Source organism: Watersipora subatra, chromosome 8 (assembly GCF_963576615.1).
Source record: "Watersipora subatra chromosome 8, tzWatSuba1.1, whole genome shotgun sequence".
Classification (NCBI taxonomy): Eukaryota; Metazoa; Bryozoa; class Gymnolaemata; order Cheilostomatida; family Watersiporidae; genus Watersipora; species Watersipora subatra.
The window spans coordinates 60,853,501-60,875,106 of record NC_088715.1 but is presented as its reverse complement, the minus strand read 5'-3'; positions in this window follow the sequence as shown (position 1 = coordinate 60,875,106).

Genomic DNA, 21,606 nt, shown 5'->3' with positions numbered 1-21,606 from the left:
GCTCTCTTTCTTGATCCCTGTCTCCCTCTCTCTCTCTCCCTCTCTCTCTCCCTCTCTCTCCCTCTTTCTCTCCCTCTCTCCCCCTCCCTCTCTTGTCCCCTTTCTCTCCCCCTCTCGTGGCCCCTCTCTCTCTCTCTTTCTCCTCTGTAACTCTTTTTCCTCCTCTCTCTTTCTCCTTCTCTTCCCCTCTCTAAATCTCTTTCTCCCCCTAGTTTCCCCTTCCTTCTCCATCTTTTTCCCTCTCTCTTTCCCTCTTTCTCCCTCTCAATCTCTCTCCCCCTCTCTCTCCCTCTCTCTCCCTTCCTCTCTTTCTCTCCCTTTCCTATCTTTCCCTTTCTCTTTCTCTCCCTCTCTCTCCCCCCTCTCTTTCTTGCTCTCACTCTTCCTCTCTCACCCTCTCTCTCCCTCTCTCTCTCCCCCTTTTCTCTCTCTTCCTCTCTCTCTCTCTATATCTCTCCCTCTCTATTCCTCTCTCTCCCTGTCTCCTTGCCCCTCTTTCTCTCCCCTTCTCTCCCCTCTTTTTTTCCTATAGTATATATTCCTTTAGTATAGATATATATATAGTATATACATATAAACATCATATATCTGTTGACATATATATATTATATATATAATCTATATATATGTATATGTATATATATATATATATATTATATATATATAAATATATATAGGAATATACTAAATATAGAGGAAAGGAAAGGAATATGCTAAATATATAGTATATATATGTACTAGCTGTGCTTGCCGGTGTTGCCCGGGTATTAAAAATCAGCTTATACCCAATGAAAAGTAATGACAGTTGCCTGCCACTTGCTATTAGCCTGGCTCAATGCCAGCGGAAAGTTTTAGTAAGCTTAATAATGAGGGCTATTCAACTCCGTGACGTTGCGCAATCATCTAAATCCGTTGGGTATTTGCTCCTATATAGCTACATATATTTGTGATCTAATTGGTGGGGTGAACAGGAGGGTCTGAGATCAAATTTTTTTCGGTACGGAACTACGGATTCTTTATTTCAAGGATAATAACAGCAATAGCAGGACAGATTAACACAGGCAACGAACTTTGAGAAATTTATATATATATTTATGAAAGTTTCTTTATACTATTGCAAAATATATATACATGTAGATTATCTATATATAAATAAATCTCAGTGTTTGTCTGTTATTCGTGTGTCCAGTCGAAACAATAAAGTTTTAGCAGCGAAAATTGCCTTTCGCACTGGACTTGACCTTGCGGCATTCATACTCACACGTCTACTAACCAGTGCACCTAATCACAATGCTAAGCTGTAAGAGAGCCCTACTAACATTTCCTGTGTACTACTAACTCACCAATTTTATTGTCCTTTGTTAACTAAAACATTGTTGTATTCGGGTCTGAGGCGCCAAAAGGGTTGTTTCGACGTGTTTTGTTTCGACGTGTCTCGACACGTTTTCACTTCGTGCAATTATCCACCATCCACGCTTGGCATTATGAAATTTGAATTTCAACGAGTAACACGCAACTGATGAGTTAATAGACAATTTTTCTGTTCAGAACACCTTGGCATTTATTGTTAATTTGTTTCATTGGACTTTTTAATATAGCTGTGTGAGTGTTTTTAAAGACGGCAAAATGTTTGTGTTAATAATTTTCTATTTTATATAACATCGTTATTTTTTGTATTTCTATGGAAGAACTTGTAAATATGTTAATCAATTGTAGATTTTACGGTTTCGGTGTTGACTGAATAAAACAGCAACGAGTCATCTCCAAATTAGTGAATTAATTCCAGCTTAATACACTCGCAAGCTACGAACCTAGCGTAAACCGCTATATAAGCCATTCTTAGGCCATTCTTATCACACCCATGGCTCTTACCATATACTGTAGTTGCTTTCACACACTAAACATGTGTAAAAAGGATATACAGTAAAAACACTTCAAGCACAATTAGCGCATGCAGTGTGTTTACGCACTTTTTTTACGCACTGTGTTTACGCACTGTGTTTACGCACTGTGTTTACGCACTGTGTTTACGCACTGCGTTTACACACTGTGTAAACATAGTGCAGCTATTCCTTTTCTTGGCTGTCTAAGCTGTAGTTATTGGGTTCTGCTATATGTACTTATTATAGTACGTCTCTTACTCTCCTTGTCCACCACTAACATACCCATGGTCATAGGTAATAGGTCATACATGTACCCTCTGTGTGGCAGGAATCTCAACGCAGTCTTAATCAAAAAATATTCCATATCCTTAATAAATATTAGTACCCTTGCAGTCTAGTGTGCCATGCGAGATCGTCTGGCGTAATAACTTAATGTGTACTGTTCTAGAATGTTAGGAGGTGGTCCATTGGTGCAGTTATTAGAGTGTCAGTCTACCACGCTGAAAGTTGGTAGTTCAAATCCTGTACAAGTGTATCCTTTTTTTAATCTCTAATCCTGGCTTTGGGCAGAAGGATGGATACAGTTCTTATTATAGTAAATATTTTTATTAAGGATCTTGCGATCCTACAGAAACTTAGTTCGAGTTTTGTATCCAGTAAAGCAGATAGTTTCTGTTTCTCTACTACTGCTGTATCAAACATACTTGTTGAACTCAATTACACATTAATTTTATTTAAAGGTTTTAATTAGTCTTAAGGTACAAAATAGCAAGAGACATAGTCACAACATTTTCTTCTGTGGAAGTTGTTTTCTGCCTACAAACAGGTAGAAGATAAGTCTTAGAGTTCTTGAATGTTTCTCAAGTTTGTTTTAAAGGTTGACTTGCAACAAAAGCCACATTACACATATTTGGTATCAAAAGGTTCACCATGTCTTACTCTGCTGTGTTGTAGGTGCAAAATATGTGATAATGGGATAACAAGCTCTTAAAAGCTCATAAACGAACAGTTAATCGCAGCCATTACAAAAACCCCGTAGTTTGGAATATCTTTATTTCGATGACGTATGTTAATATTGTGGTCATTGTTTTGACACGTGATGTTACAAAATAAAATGAAATGTCAATAAAAGGCTCAATATAAAATGCATTGTAGCACGAGTTTATGACAAACAGTTCAGATTTTACTGGAAAGCCCGTATCAAATATAAAGGCTTGTTACTTTGCAGTTTCGTTTCAGCCTAGTCTAATCATCTAGTCGTAATCTGATCATGTGACCCATACTTTCTGCCAAATGGCGTAAAAAATTTTTGCAGCATTTTTGGACTATCACAGGTGACCAACAAGCTCCTCATGTTTATCAGAAGATGACATGCACTCCTTCGAGCTAAGGTTAAAAAATTAAATGAATTTTTACGGTAGGTTTTGAGATAACAGTGCTCAAAGTGACAGTATTACAATGATGATGAAATAGATGTGTAAGGACAATAGATGTATAGTTTTACTGAATGCGTGAAGTATATTTGTGAAAATATTTCGATGAATGAGGTTGCATGAAAGTTTAAACAGAAGCCATTTTGTTCAATTACATCCCATTAGAGCCGTTTTGGAAAGGGATTTCAATCCACGGCGTTTTCGTGATGGCTGCGATTAACTGATCGTTTTTGAGCTTTTAAGAGCTTGTAATCACATTTCTACATATTTTGCACCTACAACACAACAGAGTAAGACATGGTGAACCTCTGACACCAAATAAGTGTAACATGAATTTTGTTGAAAGTCAACCTTTAACTAAGACCTTGTCTAGTCCGTTTATTAAGCTACTAAAAGTATAGATAGACAGATGATCATATATTAAATCTCATGTCATTAAGGGCCTCAGGCTATAAGCTTTCATAAAAGTGCCTGCAGTTTATTTAACTAGTTATTATATTTAATGCATTCTAAAATAAGCTCATAGACTATTAGAAGAAGCATGTGCTGTATATTCCTGTATGCTTTGAGGTATCAAAAGCAAAAACTATTGGCTTACATTGAATAAAATTGCTAAAATTAAGATTACAATTGAAATAAATTTATAAAACGCAGAGCCGCATGATTTTGGATTTAAAAGATTTTAAAATTTCAAAGATGCTCTTTTAATTTTTTTTTATGCTCTATGACTAATCCCTTTTTGCTTCCTAAAAATAAAATTTCTCAAGTGATCGAACTGACGCTATGTACTATCAATGTTCTCCTACTGATGCCAAACATCTCTTTTATTTCATCATTTGAAAGAAACTTGTAAGATTAGCGGCGTGTGAGTTACCAGGTATCTACCAGATATCTAAATTCATGTCATATAATACAACAGCCAAAATTTGTCAGCTAGTCTTCCACTAACTCCCTGATAGGTGTGTGCTTCCAGCAGCCAGACCTTGGAGATGTATCTGTAATGCAAGAAATTACAGCTATTTGGGAATCAATCAAGTCTGATCTTGCAGGAAATGTTTTTGTTTGATGCGAAATATATTTGTTTGGTTACTGAGTATTTGGCACTACATTCTAACACGCGTCCAACTCCTCAGCGTCTGCACATGGTTTTGTGAAACTTTTATGCATTATCATGGGAGTTATCTTATTACTAATAAAGTGCATTCTGTCTTGTTGATTTCTACATTTAATGTTAGAGTGTGTTCAGTTGTTATGGTAAAAATCATCCATTTAAATCTTCAAGCTCTTAGGCTAATTCTGTCATGATGTCAATTGAGTCATGCACTGTTTTCGAAAATTCAATATTTTTGCACCGCATACTGTAGATGAGGCTGGGTACATACACTATAATAACAAACTAGAAATCATATCACTAACTCTTTAAAAATTTTGTGTTTTCTCAAACATGCTCCTTTTTGCTCCTTCCTTTTGTGTTAAGAGTTTTAAAATCCTGGGTGAACTTTGCCCATAATATTTGTATTTATCCTTCCACACACATTTGACAAATGTCGTTTTGTATTTCGTGACATCAATGTTTTACATTCATCATCATATGTTTCAGTTTATGAACTTTCTGCTACTAAAACCTTCAATTCACTACCTCGACTCCTTCTCCATACTATTAGATTACCAACTTTTGTTTAACTCAATAATTCCAGGTTTTTGCCTTTCTGTTTGTTTCCTTATGATACGTAATGAAAAACATCATTTTTTGATTATTACTAATGCCAATAAAAAGTTATACATGCAACTGATAAGGCAATATTAATTTCTCTAGTACAAGACACAACGACACATATGACGAAATATATTTCAATAGCACCATGATGATAAATGCCAGAGCAGCTGTTGCCTATGGTCTAGTATGATTAATCCGTGAACAACAGGTCGGGTGGGGGGGCTTAATTTCCTAAAATTTAATTTTAGGGAATTAATTCGGGGATGGGGGAGGGTTTAATTTTCTAAAAGGGCACTGATGGTGACAGAAAAGACATTCAACCTTAAATTGCTCTCCGCAACTGGCCATGCCTCCAGTCATACAGGTTTCCTTTCTGATGGACTCAGACCATCTCTAGCCAAGATCACAGAGCCAGTGTTTGTGCAACAAGATGTCTGGTCAGAAGCCGAGCAAAGGTTAAACTATGAACAGAGAACTCTACCTAAAAGAAGATGCTAATAGATTTATGTACAATCAAAGGATATAGACAAGCGCATGACAATGATTAAGGAAGTACATAGAGTTAGGTTAGTAAAGTACAGCTCACCAGATTGTGCGGGGCACGGAGAGGCTACTGTAGATTTGATAAAGTAATAATTGAGGTGATTGTTACAAATAAAAGTGGAACAGAGCTGAGATCTGAACAGAATGGAGAGAAAGGGAAAAAATAAAATAAAGAGAAACTGAAACTGCTTAGTGTTCTGTGAGCAATATTTACTATAATAAGAGCAGTGTCTGTTTGTCTGTTCGTCTGTCCAAAACCATGCTAAGAGCGCTAAGAAAAAGATTGCACCACGGCGAGCATCGAACTCGGATATTCTATTTTGCAGCTAAGCAAAATTTTGTACCTTGCATCATCACAGAAAAATTGTGCGCATAGTTATTACCACAGACCTATTAACTATTCTAGACTAGGCAATTCGAGGCCACGGTGTCCTACATAAATAGCCACAATCTTTGTGCTGCAACGTTATTGCCTTGTTCACTTTCAGCTGGTCAGGCAAGTGAGTCATCATTATTTACATTGAAAGAATAAAGAGGCATTTTTTGTTGCTCCATGTAGTTTGACATAAGTATAGTTAATAGGTCTATGGTTATTACACATGACAATTTCTCAGAGCCCATGGAACTGCCAGCGTACTTGTGTTTTTAAAAATGTACAGAGTTTCTGTTTAGTAGACATCACACTCGATCCTCAAGAATTTGCTCATCACACTATAAATGGGAGTAAAAGTTACAAGCATCTGTAACTTTTGGACTTTGTAACGCTGTTGTCTTTTAAGTTTTTCTAGTAAGTAGTTATTGTCCAAAGAATGTAACTTCTCAGGTTTCTTGGCACTGCTTGAACTCAGTCAAATATTTCTTGATAGCTCGGCTCTCGGCTACTCTACAGGAACTCTCTCATTTCAGCGCCTATCTGGAAGATGATAGCCTTTCTCCGGCTTACATGTTTAGGCAATTGTGCACCAAGCTGGAGAAGGTGGCATTTATCAAAACACTAACTAGTTTAGTGATTACAAACCTAATAACTCACCTCACCGTGCCGGTAAGCTGATAGGACTGTCAAATGTAGTGCCGGGTCTTTTTTCACCTGCAAAATTATATAGAAAGCACAAACTTATTTCTGTTACCCATGCTGCAATTCTCATAACCAAAAACAGTCATATTATTTCAACACTCTGATGCTCATATTTCAGCTCAATTTGTGACAGCGTCAGCTATCGTGTTTATTAATCTGTCATTACATATACTGTAGGGCTGACATGCCATTTCTCTTCAATGGCAGCACACTAAATTTGGTCAGCATAATTGAAACCTCATTTTCTATTACCACATGTTTGCATGTGCAAGGAATATGACTGCAGTGGTACCACCAAAGAAGTTTCAATGGGCCACTCCAAAAAATTGTTTTAAAAATAGGTCAGCCAGAACTATTGTAGTTTGTGTGTTTTCCTTGCCTTTGTATTGCAGTAGAGGACTTCCTCTCATCACCCGTTTCAGACAATGTAAGCTGAAAAGCAGGTCACTTAGTCATTACTAGCCATCAAATCATTCTTTTTAGGGCAATTATCTTTAACAGAAGTTATATTCTACTGTATATGTCCTCGTCACTGATTGAGAGGCACAGCAATCGATTTTATCGTGTAAAATAAGTATAATATGGCCTTGTAAAGTATCCTTCCTAAAATACTTAACCAGGTCAGAGGTCAGCAGAGAAAAACTTTCTTCATAGTTCACTGTTGTTTAATTAAACAACAAGCAGTAATAGGCTCTTGAAGAAAGTTGGATGCATTCAGTTTGCTGTCAGCTCCACGAGCATGAAAGATTTTACTGGTGTATTTGTCATTATTTTGGTTCTTTTCAAATAGTACTTTAAACTTATCATTGTTTTTGTAATATTATAAATATGTTCTCTTTCTGACAGCATTAACAGCTGTTATCTAAGCGATTCTCCATCTTAGTTTCTTGTGCGTGTTCTGTACCAGCACACAGCAAGATGTCTGCCAGATAGCACAACCTAGTTATGATTAATATGCTGGAATGGTTGACAGTATTAGATTGGTCAGAGCGTTGCTGTATCATTTCCTTGATAATGCCATAAACATCCATCAAACTCAGACAGCTCTCGTGTTTATTAGACAGAAAATGGACTAATTATATAGTAAATAGGTTTGAAGGAGGAAGTGGTCTCTATGGAAACCAATGCATATTCATCATCAGTAGCTTTTTAAAATAAATTACTGCCTCTTCTGTACCAGCTGAACTGCGCGTGCCGATTAGCTGTAATGACTACTAAACTATATGCAAAGAAGCTTTTGTTCACTAATTATTTATTCTAAACTAACAAACCTTAAAATAAACAAACTTAGTGATGAGCTTAGCTAATACCAACATCTGGTGTTAGCATTAGGTTTAATGTTAGTGCTTTTCAGCTTAGGCCAAATGTTACCGTATTGAAATCTTGTAAGTTTAGTTTTCAGTTAAAATGATGCAAGAAGAATCGAGGCAGCAACAACTCCACTTTTCTTGAAATATTGTCACGACGGAACGTCGCAACAAGTTTGTAAGTACTCAAGTGTAACTTGAAGACATCATGTTCACCAATCTCTGATCGTTCAATTCAGCTTAATATAGCAGGAGACAGACTATAATCTAAAGCAATGAACTGCACAAGTTGTAAAAAGGTTTATGTATTGTTATATGTTTGACTGCGCTAGTCCAAATCATATCTTCTTTGCCATCCACATGTACATAAAATTTAATTGCTATTTAGATACTTTCATAGTTGACATGTGAAGGTGTGTTTTAGGTAGTTTTATTGATATAAATGTTTGAAGTTTGTTTAACCATTGTACAAGGTGATGCACTTAATAAAGTAATATATATATGTATATATAAAACAGGGTATAGGCTGACTAAAACTTAATTGCACTACAACATTGATTCGAATGATTTACAATAATACAACTGAAGTGAGTTATATGTGAAGTCACCACAATTAAACTGGTCTTACTCGATATATATATACATATATAATATACATGTATATATAACAGAGTATACATATATGTAATATAAAATATTCCCATATACATGTATATATAGATAATATATGTAACATTTCATATTCACATATATACATATATGTTTGTATATATATATATATATATATATATATATATATATATATATATATATATATATATATATATATATATACATATATATATATATATATATATATATATTAACCAAAAGCAAGTGCATGAATTGAGCAAGCACATTTGGAAGTTGAAAGAAAGTAACTCAACATACAACATAACATGGAAAATATTAGCTCAAGCACAACCATATACAAACAAAACAAAACGATGCAAATTATGTTTACTTGAAAAATACTTCATAATATGCAAACCACACTTAGGCACATTAAATAAAAGAAATGAATTGACTTCTAATTGCAGACATGCTAGGAGTTATCTTCTCAGTTACACTTAGCACTGAATTACATGATTACCACAGCGAGCCCATTTCTGATATTTTGGCACATTCGGTAAAGCTTTTCATTTTAGTACAACCGCGTCTGATGAGTGCTTCGCACAAAACAAATTTGTAACGCAAATACTAAAAGTTTACTTTTTTCGCAATAATTTTTCAAATGTATATATATATAGGCAGAAACTCAACTCTCATTGGTAATGGAATTTGTGTCCCTTGCCTAAGCTCTGAGCTGCACTGATGAGGCTTCAATAGCCGAAACAGTACTGTCTGTAGCATGAGTATATGCTCCCTCACTTCGGTTTGGTTGAGCACTCTGTGAGAGGTGCGGCACTATTAGCCTTTGTGCAAAGCTCATCACTTTTGTGATTTGAGTACTCTGGTGCCAGCACATTGACTTTCTTAAAGTCTGTGAGGCAACCTAGTTGTTTCATGGCAGGAAGTCAACTCTCATTGGTAATGGGATTTGTGTCCCTTGCCTAAGCTCTGAGCTGCACTGATGAGGCTTCAATAGCCGAAACAGTACTGTCTGTAGCATGAGTATATATATATATATATATATATATATATATATATATATATATATATATATATATATATAACAACGGACTTACGCCCTGATGATGAGGAAATTGACTGGCACATGAAACCTCTTCATGGTGCTTACCACCAACAAACAGCTAAGGTTGGCGATCTTCACCAGACATATATGTGGCTGAACAAAGGAAACCTAACGGCCAATACAGAGTCGCTAATCATGGCAGCCCAGGAGCAAGTGCTTCTAACAAGGCAACTCCAAACGAAAATCTATCACACTAGAAACGATCCTAGATGCAGACTGTGCAAAGATGCACCTGAGACCATCCAACACATCATCAGTGGATGCAAGCAGCTAGCAGGAAACGCATACACTGAGCGGCATAATCATGTCGCAGGTGTTGTGTATAGAAGTCTATGTGATGAGTATGGCCTTAATAAACCACAACACTGGTGGGAAGCTCCTGGTAAGGTCAATGAAAATGACCACGCTAAGATCCTCTGGGACTTCTACATCCGAACTGACAAGCATGTCCTAGCAAACCAACCAGATATAGTGGTGGTAGACAAGGAGAACAAAAGGGCTACTATAATAGATATAGCAGTACCCAATGACTACAATATAGCCAGCAAAGAAAAAGAAAAGGTAGAGAAATATCTCCCTCTTGGAGAAGAAATTGAAAAATGCTGGAATGTAAGAACAACTGTAATCCCAGTAGTCATTGGGGCACTGGACGCAATAACACCGGCGCATAAAATGTGGCTTGCCCAAATACCAACAACAATCAACTCAGGTGAGTTGCAGAAAAGTGCGCTATTGGGAACAGCTAAGATCTTGAGGCGAGTGCTCAAACTCCCAGGTCTCTGGTAGGAGACCCGAGTTAGAGCAGAATTTACCACCCATACGGGGTATCCGGGGTGAGAAAACAATTTTTTTTGTATATATATATATATATTCTCTTTTGAATTAATATATATATATATATATATCAATTCAAGAGAGAGAATGAAACTCCACACTGATTACCGTACAAGCATCTGCAGTTTGCTACTCATGCTCTCTCATGCAAAGTGACCGGTGCACAAACTGATGACATCACTATAAGTGCCAAATCATCTTTGGTATTTTAAAGTCAATGAAACTCAGCTGAAAGGACCGGAAATTCAAAATGATTCATTCTCATGAATACAAAGGGTTTCTTTCGCTCTGGTAGCTCAATTCTTTCTTTATGGCACCTTGATCTATATTTAGGTGAGTTTACGCTCAATATACCTGCTGGGGAACGCTTTGGTTTTTAGCACCTAAAAAGAGCGTGGTTGTACGTTGATTTAGGTTGCTTGGTACCATATAATCTATGTAACTACATTTATGTAGTATAAAAATTCATAAAATATTTTGGAGTGTATGAAAACTGATCCACTGTTCACATAAAGATAAACTTACACAAAATATTAGCAGATTTTATCAGAAAGCATCGGTATTTTTTTAGCATTCATGATTTTAATGTTTGAGAAGACCTGAATGCCAAGATGTTTTAAGATCTTGGCATTCAGGTCTTAACAATTCTTTAAGATTATAAGAGATGCCAAGATCTTAAAACTTGTTTGTAGCGGCAGCCCTATAGCATGATCAACACACTTGTGTTTTGAAGGGTTACATGGTGCTGCCATGATTCATGTATTTGGGTTGGCTGTCTATTTTCCTGTTTGCTGTTTATTTGACTTGGTGGATAATTAATTGGTAGGCTACCTGAACTGGTCATTATTGCTCTATGCACTAACTTTCAATGTTGAAAGTGTAGTGACAACCCTGTCACCTTTAATAAAAGCAACAAATAAATCGGCGAAACCCGACTGCTTACCAATTGCAAAAGTTATTTTAGTGATTTATAAGTTCTAATTTTATACTTAGCAGTAGTTGTTTACATATTTACAAGATTGCCGCTGTATAAAAGCGAGATATCGTTTCAAGACCGCAGTACAGCACGAACAGTGAAGAGGTGCGCTCAAAGGTACGAGTGACACTTTCGACTGTATCTCTCAAGCAGATTGTAGTATTAGCTAGTTTCGTGACAGAGAGTACAAGGTATGCAATTTCTCATTTTATATAGCCACTATATATTTCTCAACTGTAATTTTATAGTTTAGGCAGAATGGCTGTAGTTTAACATTTCAATGATTTACATCTGTTTGTTGCTGTGCCAATACTGAATTTATACCTCAGTATATGCTACTTTTACCAATGCTATCCTTTAACAACTGCTTAAAGAGTGATGTAAAACTTTTATATATCATAAAACTGGTGTAAATTTTGACTGAATGCGAAATCTTGTCTATTGTTGCTTTTTATAATATGCATAAATCTATTGTAGTTTTTACGTTGTAAACTTTGGCCAATAAAGTTTGCATCAGTCAGAAACCCCTCTTATATCTATACGGAACATAGCTACACTGTTCTTTTTAAGAGAACAGGTTTTAAGATCTTGGCATTCAGCGTTTTAACTTAATCGCAGTTAAAACGCGCAGAAGACGATGAGGTTACTAGTTGCTATCGTTATATCAGCTATTGTGTTCAAGTTGCAGCGTTACACGGCTCTATTCTGTCAGTCTCTTTGTAATTATAGACATCATAATCGCACTTTTACAGTTATAATTATAAAAGTTATAATTATTATACGTCATAATCGCATTTTGGCTTGATCTTGGCGGTCGAACCGCGATCGAGTTTTGTCGATTTTAATCTTGAAACATCCTAACAGTCAGACCAACTCAAGCATCAAAAATCACAAATGATAGAAAAATGCCGATTCTTTTTAATAAAATCTACTAAATTTTTTGTGTAAGTTCATTTTTAAATGTAGATTCTTCATGTATTTAGGCTGTGAATAATAATAATAGCTTTTTTAACCCATTAACGAAAGTATTAGTACTGACATGTTATACATCCTAATAGCTACTCATGAGACCTCAATTTATGAGTGTTTCCAGAAAGAGTGATTCTTAGATCACAATTTCAAATGTTTACATTTATTATGGAAATTTTGTATTAATTTTTTTCATATTGGTTTAAAAATTAGTTTGATAAATTTATCATACATAAAGCCTAAGGGCATCATATATAAGGCCTAAGGGCATCATATATAAGGCCTAAGGGCATCATATATAATGCCTAAGGGCAAACTCAAAGTCATGAACAGCTCCCAAGAAATGCTCCTATAGCTTTCTTCACTATACCAAATTTATGGCAGCTTTTTTTTCTCAACATAATATGATAAAGGTACTTTACTTTTATTTTACTAGTACACTGGTGAGAGACCGTCATGTGTAATAACTATATGCGCAATCATTCTTCATTGAGGCAAGTTGGTTTGGTAGTGCGGATGGTGGAGTGCATGGATGATGATCTGAATATTTGGGTTTGATTCTTGGCCCATGTAATCCTTTTTTCTTAAGGCTTTTAGCGTGGCTTCGCACAGATGGACATATGGCTCTTACTTCGTTTTTTCGTGACGTCATTCTATCGTTGTTTGTCATCTTTATGAACAGCTTTTATTGTTAAAAACACGAAGCTTCTGCATTTAATTATTGCAAACAATACTTTTGTTTGCAAATTTTTATTTTAGTATCAAAACAACACTGAAAAATACTATTAATCAAGAGAATGACGATCGTTTTCTACAAAGATGGTGGCTTTTTCGTGGACGAGCGCATGTGCAAACAGAGTGATGACATCAAAAAACGATGGATAGTAAAGGTTAGTATCCACTAATCTAGTGCGCTGCGATTGATTGTTAGGTGTGCCAATAAGGTACAGAGAATAAGTATTCGCACAATTATTCCAAAATGCTGAAATGTGGAAGACTAATCAGGATGTTAGAGGGTCGGGCTGCTAAGTATGCGACGCAAACTCGAAGGAGTGCATATCATTCTCTGATCAACATGAGGAGCCTGCTGGTCACCTGTGATAGTCACAAAAATGCCGCCGCAGAAATTGTTTGCGCTAATTGGCAGGAAGTATGAGTCACATGATCAGATTACGAATAGATGTTTAGAGCAGGATGAAACGAAAATGTAAAGTAGCAAGCATCTATATTTGAGATGGGCTTTTCGGTAGAACCTGAAGTGTTTGTCATAAACTAGTGCTATGAGATGTCTTATATTGAGCCTTTTATTGGCCTTAAATTTCACGTAATAACATCTTGTGTCAAAACAATAATCACAATGTTTGAGTACGTCATCGAAATAAAGAGATTCCAATCTACCGTGTTTTCATGATGGCTGCGACTAACTGTTTGTTTTTGAGCTTTTAAGAGTTTGTAATCACATTTCCACATATTTTGCACCTACAACACAACAGAGTAAGACATGGTGAATCTATTGGTACTTAATAACTGTAATGTGAATTTTGGTGCAAGTCAACCTTTAAGAAAAAGGATTATCACATCTCAGGAATGAACCAAAATATTCAAACTACCAGCTAAGAGTGCTACCAACTGTGCCACTCAGATTGCTTAATTACAGTATACTTGTGCACGTAGTTACTACACATGATGATCTCTCACGACGCACGGGACTACCAGCATACTACCTGAGAATAGAAACACTATTTTTTTATTCTTTATGCCAAATTAGCTAAAGCTGTAGATTAGCTTAAACAATATATTATAGATTACAGAGTATTTAGCTTGACTTATTGCCAGCTTTCTGAGGTTTTTCTTACACACTTCTGTGACAACATGTTATCACATTGAAGCCTAGTCTTGTGTATACAAGCAGGACCCTAATCCGAAAGAGTATTAACAACTTTACATCGACTGCGATTTATCACGATTCTTTTTGAACTGAGCGTAAGTTTAAAACGTTGAGCCTCTAGAAAACCATGAAAGAAACAGAAATCAAATAGATTGGATAGTTCTTATTTCACACTCTTGAAAAGAAGGTTTTGGGGATAAATGAAGAGACATAATTACAGCAGTACACTGAGTCTGATAGATGGTGTCTCTTTTCATGAATAGAAAAATAACTAGTTTTATTGTCGAGCTCTTGTTGCTGATGAGAAGAACCTGTTTAGTTTTGTTTATTTCTAAATCTGCTTCATTACAAACTGCTTCAATCAGAAACCGTCATTAGAAACTGATGTTCTGTCAGCATTTATTTTTCATTTTTGTTCAGTTTAAAATGCTCGATATATTTCGGTAATATCTCGAGAGGTATTTGTCCAATAAAATTGAAACTTTAGAAGTATACCAAAAACATATCACCAACAAAGTAGGCAAAGTTTTGTAATCTTAAAATTGAAAACCAAAGCATAACTAAGCAGCTCAGTTGTATTGAGTGCAGAATCTGGAGAGAAAGCAACTCGCTGAATTATCTCGGGCCGTGATTTCAAAGAGTTAAAGTGCATTTTTTGTTTCTAGCGTGTGTGAAAAAAACAACAGTCAGTCGTAAGGTTTACCTCGTAGAGTCACATGTTTTGCACAAATTCAATGATTCTAAAGGCAGCTGAGTCATCATAGGGGGAGTAAAAAAAAAATAGCAGAACAGGTTGCTGGGACCTGCAGGAGTTAACCGAGTGCATACCCTACAACTGTTGTTGTTGAGTTATATCAGTATGGCAACCAGGCCGTAGCCATACCAACTTAAAGAGAATAAACACTTAACCATTAAACTAGAATTGCATCATCTCATTCCTAGCCTTAGGCTTTATCTTTTTTGTAAAATACTCGGGACTCTTACCACCACATCAGATAAGCTATCTTTTAAGTTCAAGGAAGTTTGCCCAGAAATTGCGGTGAGTAATCGTGCAGACACCGTCATCAAGATAGATTAAAGGATTAGAGTTAATCCATTTAGTTCGGTTGAGCGAGCATTCAAACATTTACCAAGTCGGATGGCCCCTGATTGTACCGGCTGCTACAGAACGGGCTGAGTACCATATATAAGGTGATTGTAAGTATGCAATTCTCTGAATAACAAGGCAGTGAATAAGGCCAAAGAACATATCAAGGCTTGTGTGTCATCACATGCACTTATAGGACCCCAGTATCTCATTTTTGGTCTAAAATTAGTTTAGGCGACATGTTTATGAGGCAAGAAGTTGTTCAATAGGAAAGACTTACAGTTGCCTAGCACACTCATCCTGTCATATATGGCAAGGATATTAGCAAAATTGAAGCATATGAATTCAACAGAATCTCAAAAACTTTCCAAACCCTCTTGTGAAAATATTTTTGATATTCGTTCTAAGCAAATTTTTTGTTGACTAAGCTATCCAAGTTTTTAAAAAAAAGATTTAGTAAAATAATTATTAGAAGTTATTATGTAGCAAAATTTTTTGATTAATTTGTTATATATTTACGTATTATTTCCAAGCATAAAGCAACCTATTTATTTGTAGCTGTTAACGATTGTCAATTGGTTTCTGATTCAAGTTGAAAAATATTACCACCTTTTGAATTTAAGAATATCAACACAGACAGTTGAGTAGCTCATAATTAGTTCATAGCTAACAGCTATATAGCTATTATATAGCTATATAGCTGTTAGCTATATAGCTATTATATAGCTATATAGCTATGTATATATAGCTATTATATAGCTATATAGCTACTTAGCTATAGATGATATATTAACCTAAAGCATTCCAACGAAAAAGACTTTCGTTGCAAGTTGTTCGCATTTGTCAGCATATGTAACTTACAATTAGTTACATATGCTGAGCTTGTTAGTGTCGTGAGAAGCTTTCAATCTGTCATAGGCGCAAAATTTATATAGAGTTTAATCTGAACGAAAGGAAAGGCTTTACGAGCATTAAGAAGGATTACGCCGTGTGCTCAAAGAGTTGCACAAAGCTTCCTAGAGTGGATACAGTCATGTATTTCCTCCAATAGGTTGCTCAGTTTACGTCACGCTATGCGCAACTCCCTGACTCAACGATAAGAGATGATTTGTGTCTTATGGATGACTCCCATTTACCTTGGTTCTACTATGGCTGCCACAGGAAGTAGATAAAATCCCAGCAATGTGTATGACTAGCTATAGGATTAGCACTCTAATTTTTACTATATGAAGTGTCATGTCCGTGAAAGAAAAAGGGTGGCCTCACGCAGGAGTGGAACTTCAATACTCCACTTTGCTGCATAGCTCACTACTAACTGCGCCACTTAACTACTTTTCCATATCTGCGAATAATTGTGCACATAGTTATTACACAAGATGATCTCTCACACGATGCACGGGACTACCTGGGTACTAGTACACAATGGAGTGTGTCATGTCATTACTCCCTACCCCTCATCCTCTTTATCCTGGACCTCAGCAGTAGATAAGGGCCTCTATCAATCAGGCTTACTCGCTGGTAAAATAAAGTGTGTATGTAAGACGCTAAAAGTACTAGAAAACTCCTATCATCACAAAATTCTAGATTCCTCAACTAGTAATAACGTTATTGCAGAATTAATTTACCGATCGATGGCTGAAATAAGATAAATCTATCAATCCGCTGTATCAGTTGCAGAGTAGTTTTAGTCTAAACTTTCAGTTTCAAGTCGCCATGAGGCAATCTTACTTTGAGGATTGGAGGATCAACACATAAAAGTAGTCTGTATCAAGCTCTATATCATCACGGATTTTCGCATCACAACATTTCAATATTTCCTACAAAATATCATTTGTGTGCCTCCAATCGATAAAAGATTACTAAAGTGTTAGTTTTTAAGGTTGACAGCTTTTCCATGAGCTCTACCATACATCAGCGTTGCTGGAAACTTGAGGCCAAACACTCTAGGCTATGCAACCACATTTTGATATAACGTGGACACTACATGGAGCAAGAAAACAAGCATTGGTGAACATAACCTGCTTACTAACTTCCATTACCAATGTTTGCAATATTACTAGTAGGCCTACACTTTAGATATGCTAGAGATCTTATACTTTAGATATACTTTTGAATACTTTAGATATACTAGCAGAATGCGTGGCGATGCAAGGGTAATAAAAAAAGGTTTTGTATAGAAAATTTATTTTTAATTAGCCAATTTCCTTTACTCAATGAATTTGAGTAACTTTAGCTAGTTTAAATATTTACTACAAAAAGAGCCATGTCCATCTCTCTAAAGCCGACGTTAGAAAGAAAGATTATACCATGATCTCTCATGCAATCATGATCTTCAAGCATGCTATTTTAACTAATTGGCATTAAAAATTGGCAGGTGTAATAAGTATAGGCACAGTTATTCCATAGTGTCGTAAGTAGGCCGTGTGGTGTAGTGATTAGTATGCCTGTCTGCAGAACTGGAGTTTCTGAGTTCAAATCCAGTGTGAAGCAGGTTTTTCATTTCTATAATTTTATCCGCTATGACTAGACACAAATGAACGACAGACAGACAAATGCTGGGATTTATATAGATTAGAAACACTTACTAATGTGGGATATAATGACAAGAAAGTCATTGGCATTATTCAATCATGAGGTCAGGTGTTTGTGGTCAGATTTTCAGCAACTCTCTAGAAAAAAATAGCAAGAATTTTTATGTACCAGTGAAAGAAGTACTCGGTAAATGATCGCTTTGGCCAAAGCGCATCCATAAACTTGGAGTTGTCCTCTACATGCTCAAGTTCTCTACAGTTGCCCTCTACAACTTGGTGATTACTTCATTGATAACCAGTGAATGAATTCAATAAAGCTATATTTAACAAATACCGAACGCGTTTGTAATGAGGATAGCTTTCAGTTATCGTAGTGTGTAAACAGTGTACCATGTATAAAGATCTCAGGCAAAAGCAGTTAAAAGGGCATCACTACACATATATTTAGCCTTTCAACGAATGCTATACAACATGCTATCAATGCTAACAATGCTATCTCAGACCCTAGTGTAACTCAATCAAGGCAAAACTATCACAATTCATTGGATTACTATTGGAATTCAAACACCTCATTTGCATCTCTTCAGCATTCCTCTTCCGCGTACCCTCTCTGCCTACTTCTCTGCATACCCCCTCTACATACCCCCTCTGCGTACCCCTTTTTCATACTCCTCTTCGTACCCCCACTACATACCCCTTCTGCGAACTCCTCTGCGCACCCCTGCTACTTACCCCTGCAGAGTAAAAAATTTAAAAGCACCCAAAGTGATCGAGCCATGAAAGACTCCTACTTTAAGTTTTCTCTAGCTCTGATTATTGCGGGTGCTAGGCAATAACCAGGTTAAAGATGACAGTGGTGTTTTGCAATTACTCCATAATTATATAAATTGATTACAGCGGGGTGATTCTTATTTGATGAATAGTATGTTGTTTTCAGAATTCATAACTAAGTTGCAAAATTTGTGGAAGACTACCACTTCTGCCTAAATAGTCATGAACATGCTTGCATAACTGAGTATGAGGATACTTCTTACGTTTGACCGTGGTCATCAACAACCACTCATCTGATGGTCTCAACTTGTCCACGAATCTCATGAAGTAAATTGTAAAGAACAAAAATATGCAAATTGATAAGAAATGCTAAATAGACTGCTTTGTCTATTTGTAAAGAAGATATGAAATCAATTAGTCTAGCTCAGGAATGGCTGGTCAGGTTTTTGATGGATCTGCGCTGCAATGCTTTGCTATAAAACCTTCCAGCCTCCCTTTTGATTAGGGACTTTTGTTGACTTGCCGTCATCCCATCCGTGTTGCTGTTTCACTCATACATTTGACCACAGAACACCACTAAATCTGTTTCCAGGTAAATGTGGTTGCGAACACACGCCACATGGTAGACTTCACCCTTCACTTGGGTAGGCTACATATGACGATAAACTTCACATTGTAGTAGCACCAGAAAATGTTCTAGAGTTTATAAGTTAAGATAAATGTAGTGTTTCCAAGAAATTTTTATCTATCCATTCTTCCGAAAAGTCTTTTTGTCTTCATAAGCCGCTGATGGTGATCATACTTTTTCACCTCAAGTTGTACAGAAACAGAAAAACTAATAAAATCTGCTAAAGTTTTGCCATCCGACAGCCCAAATAGATTAAAACAGTTTTGGTCTTTTTTTCAGTTTTACAATTTTGTTTTACTCCGGCTTCACACTCATCAACAAATGTAAGTTTGTAGGCACACATATTTATCTCATCTATATCATCAATAAGTATCTACACATACATGTATTTATCTCATCAATAAGTACGCACACATACATGTATCTATCTCGTCAATAAGTATGTACACATACATGTAACTATCTTGTCAATAAATATGTACACATACATGTATCTATCTCATCAATAAATATATACACACTAGCTGTGCCACCCGGCTGTGCCCGTGTGATAGAAGAGTATTTGGACAGAAAATTGATTTGTATTTAAGATATAACAACATTTGCCATTCTAACTTTCAAACTACATATCATGAGAAAAGTGTTTTGTCTTATAAACAATGAGAAGTAGTGAGAGTTTTGCTATTAGCAAGTTTAATAATGTGAGCGAACAGCTTCTCGTGACGTTATGCTATGACCCGAGTCACACGCAAAGCAGTTAGGTTTTGCTCTGATATAATGACTTATACTGGCAGGCTAGCAATTCAACTTCGGTAGTCTCGGGGTCAAGACGTCAGACTGGTGAATGGTTTGGTCCGTGATCGAGTCCTCTTCGGTACGGAATATTTAGTCCAAGATTTTAAGATCTATAGCCGGATTTCCGACGAACACACGGACACACGGACTTTGAGAATTATATATATAGATACATGTAATCTATCTCGTCAATAAGTATGTACACATACATGTATCTATCTTGTCAATAAATATGTACACGTACATGTATCTATCTCATCAATAAGTATGCACACATACACGTATCTATCTCATCAATAAATATGCACACATACATGTATCTATCTCATCAATAAGTATGTACACATACATGTATCTATCTCATCAATAAGTATGCACACATACATGTATCTATCTCATCAATAAGTATGCACACATACATGTATCTATCTCATCAATAAGTATGCACACATACATGTATCTATCTTGTCAATAAGTATGCACACATACATGTAACTATCTTGTCAATAAATATGTACACATACATGTATCTATCTCATCAATAAATATGCACACATACATGTATCTATCTCATCAATAAGTATGCACACATACATGTATCTATCTCATCAATAAGTATGCACACATACATGTATCTATCTCATCAATAAGTATGCACACATACATGTATTTATCTCATCAATAAATATGTACACATACATGTATCTATCTCATCAATAAGTATGTACACATACATGTATCTATCTCATCAATAAATATGCACACATGCATGTATCTATCTCATCAATAACTATGTACGCATGTCCATCTTTTTAAATCCTTGAGGCTAGAGTTCCTTGGTGTAATTTCGTACTTGAGAGATTTAAATACAATACAGATATTGACAGCTCTCATCCTCCATAAGAAGGAAGATGGTCCTCCTGCACATACTCCACCTCTGCACTAGAGATCTCCGGAGATTATTGACAACTGCCAAGGATATACATGTAGACACCTTCTTGCTCCTTTCACAGGTTGGTCAATTTATGAGGTCTATGTCCATGTGAGTATCGGTAATTTTTTCATGACACAATAGCTGGTTACTTAGTAAACTCTGCTGTAAATCATAGTACAGTCAAACTTAGTAGTCTAGAGATCTAGAATACCTGACTTGGAAACAACAAGTTGGGGTTCAGGTCCCAAAAAAGGTCACTGATGGTGACAAAAACAGTATCAAACTTTAACTTTTGTCTACAGCTGGGCATGTCTCTTTTCGTCGAGGTTCCTTTGCCACTGAATTCAGACAGTGGCAAAGGAACCTCTAGCCAAAACCGCAGAACCATTGTTTGAGCAGCAATGGCTCCATGGTCCTGAAAACAGTCAGGAAGCTGAGCAGACATTACACTAGATCTTTGAGAAATTGCTCACACAGTCAAATCTTTAAATGTTAATTTA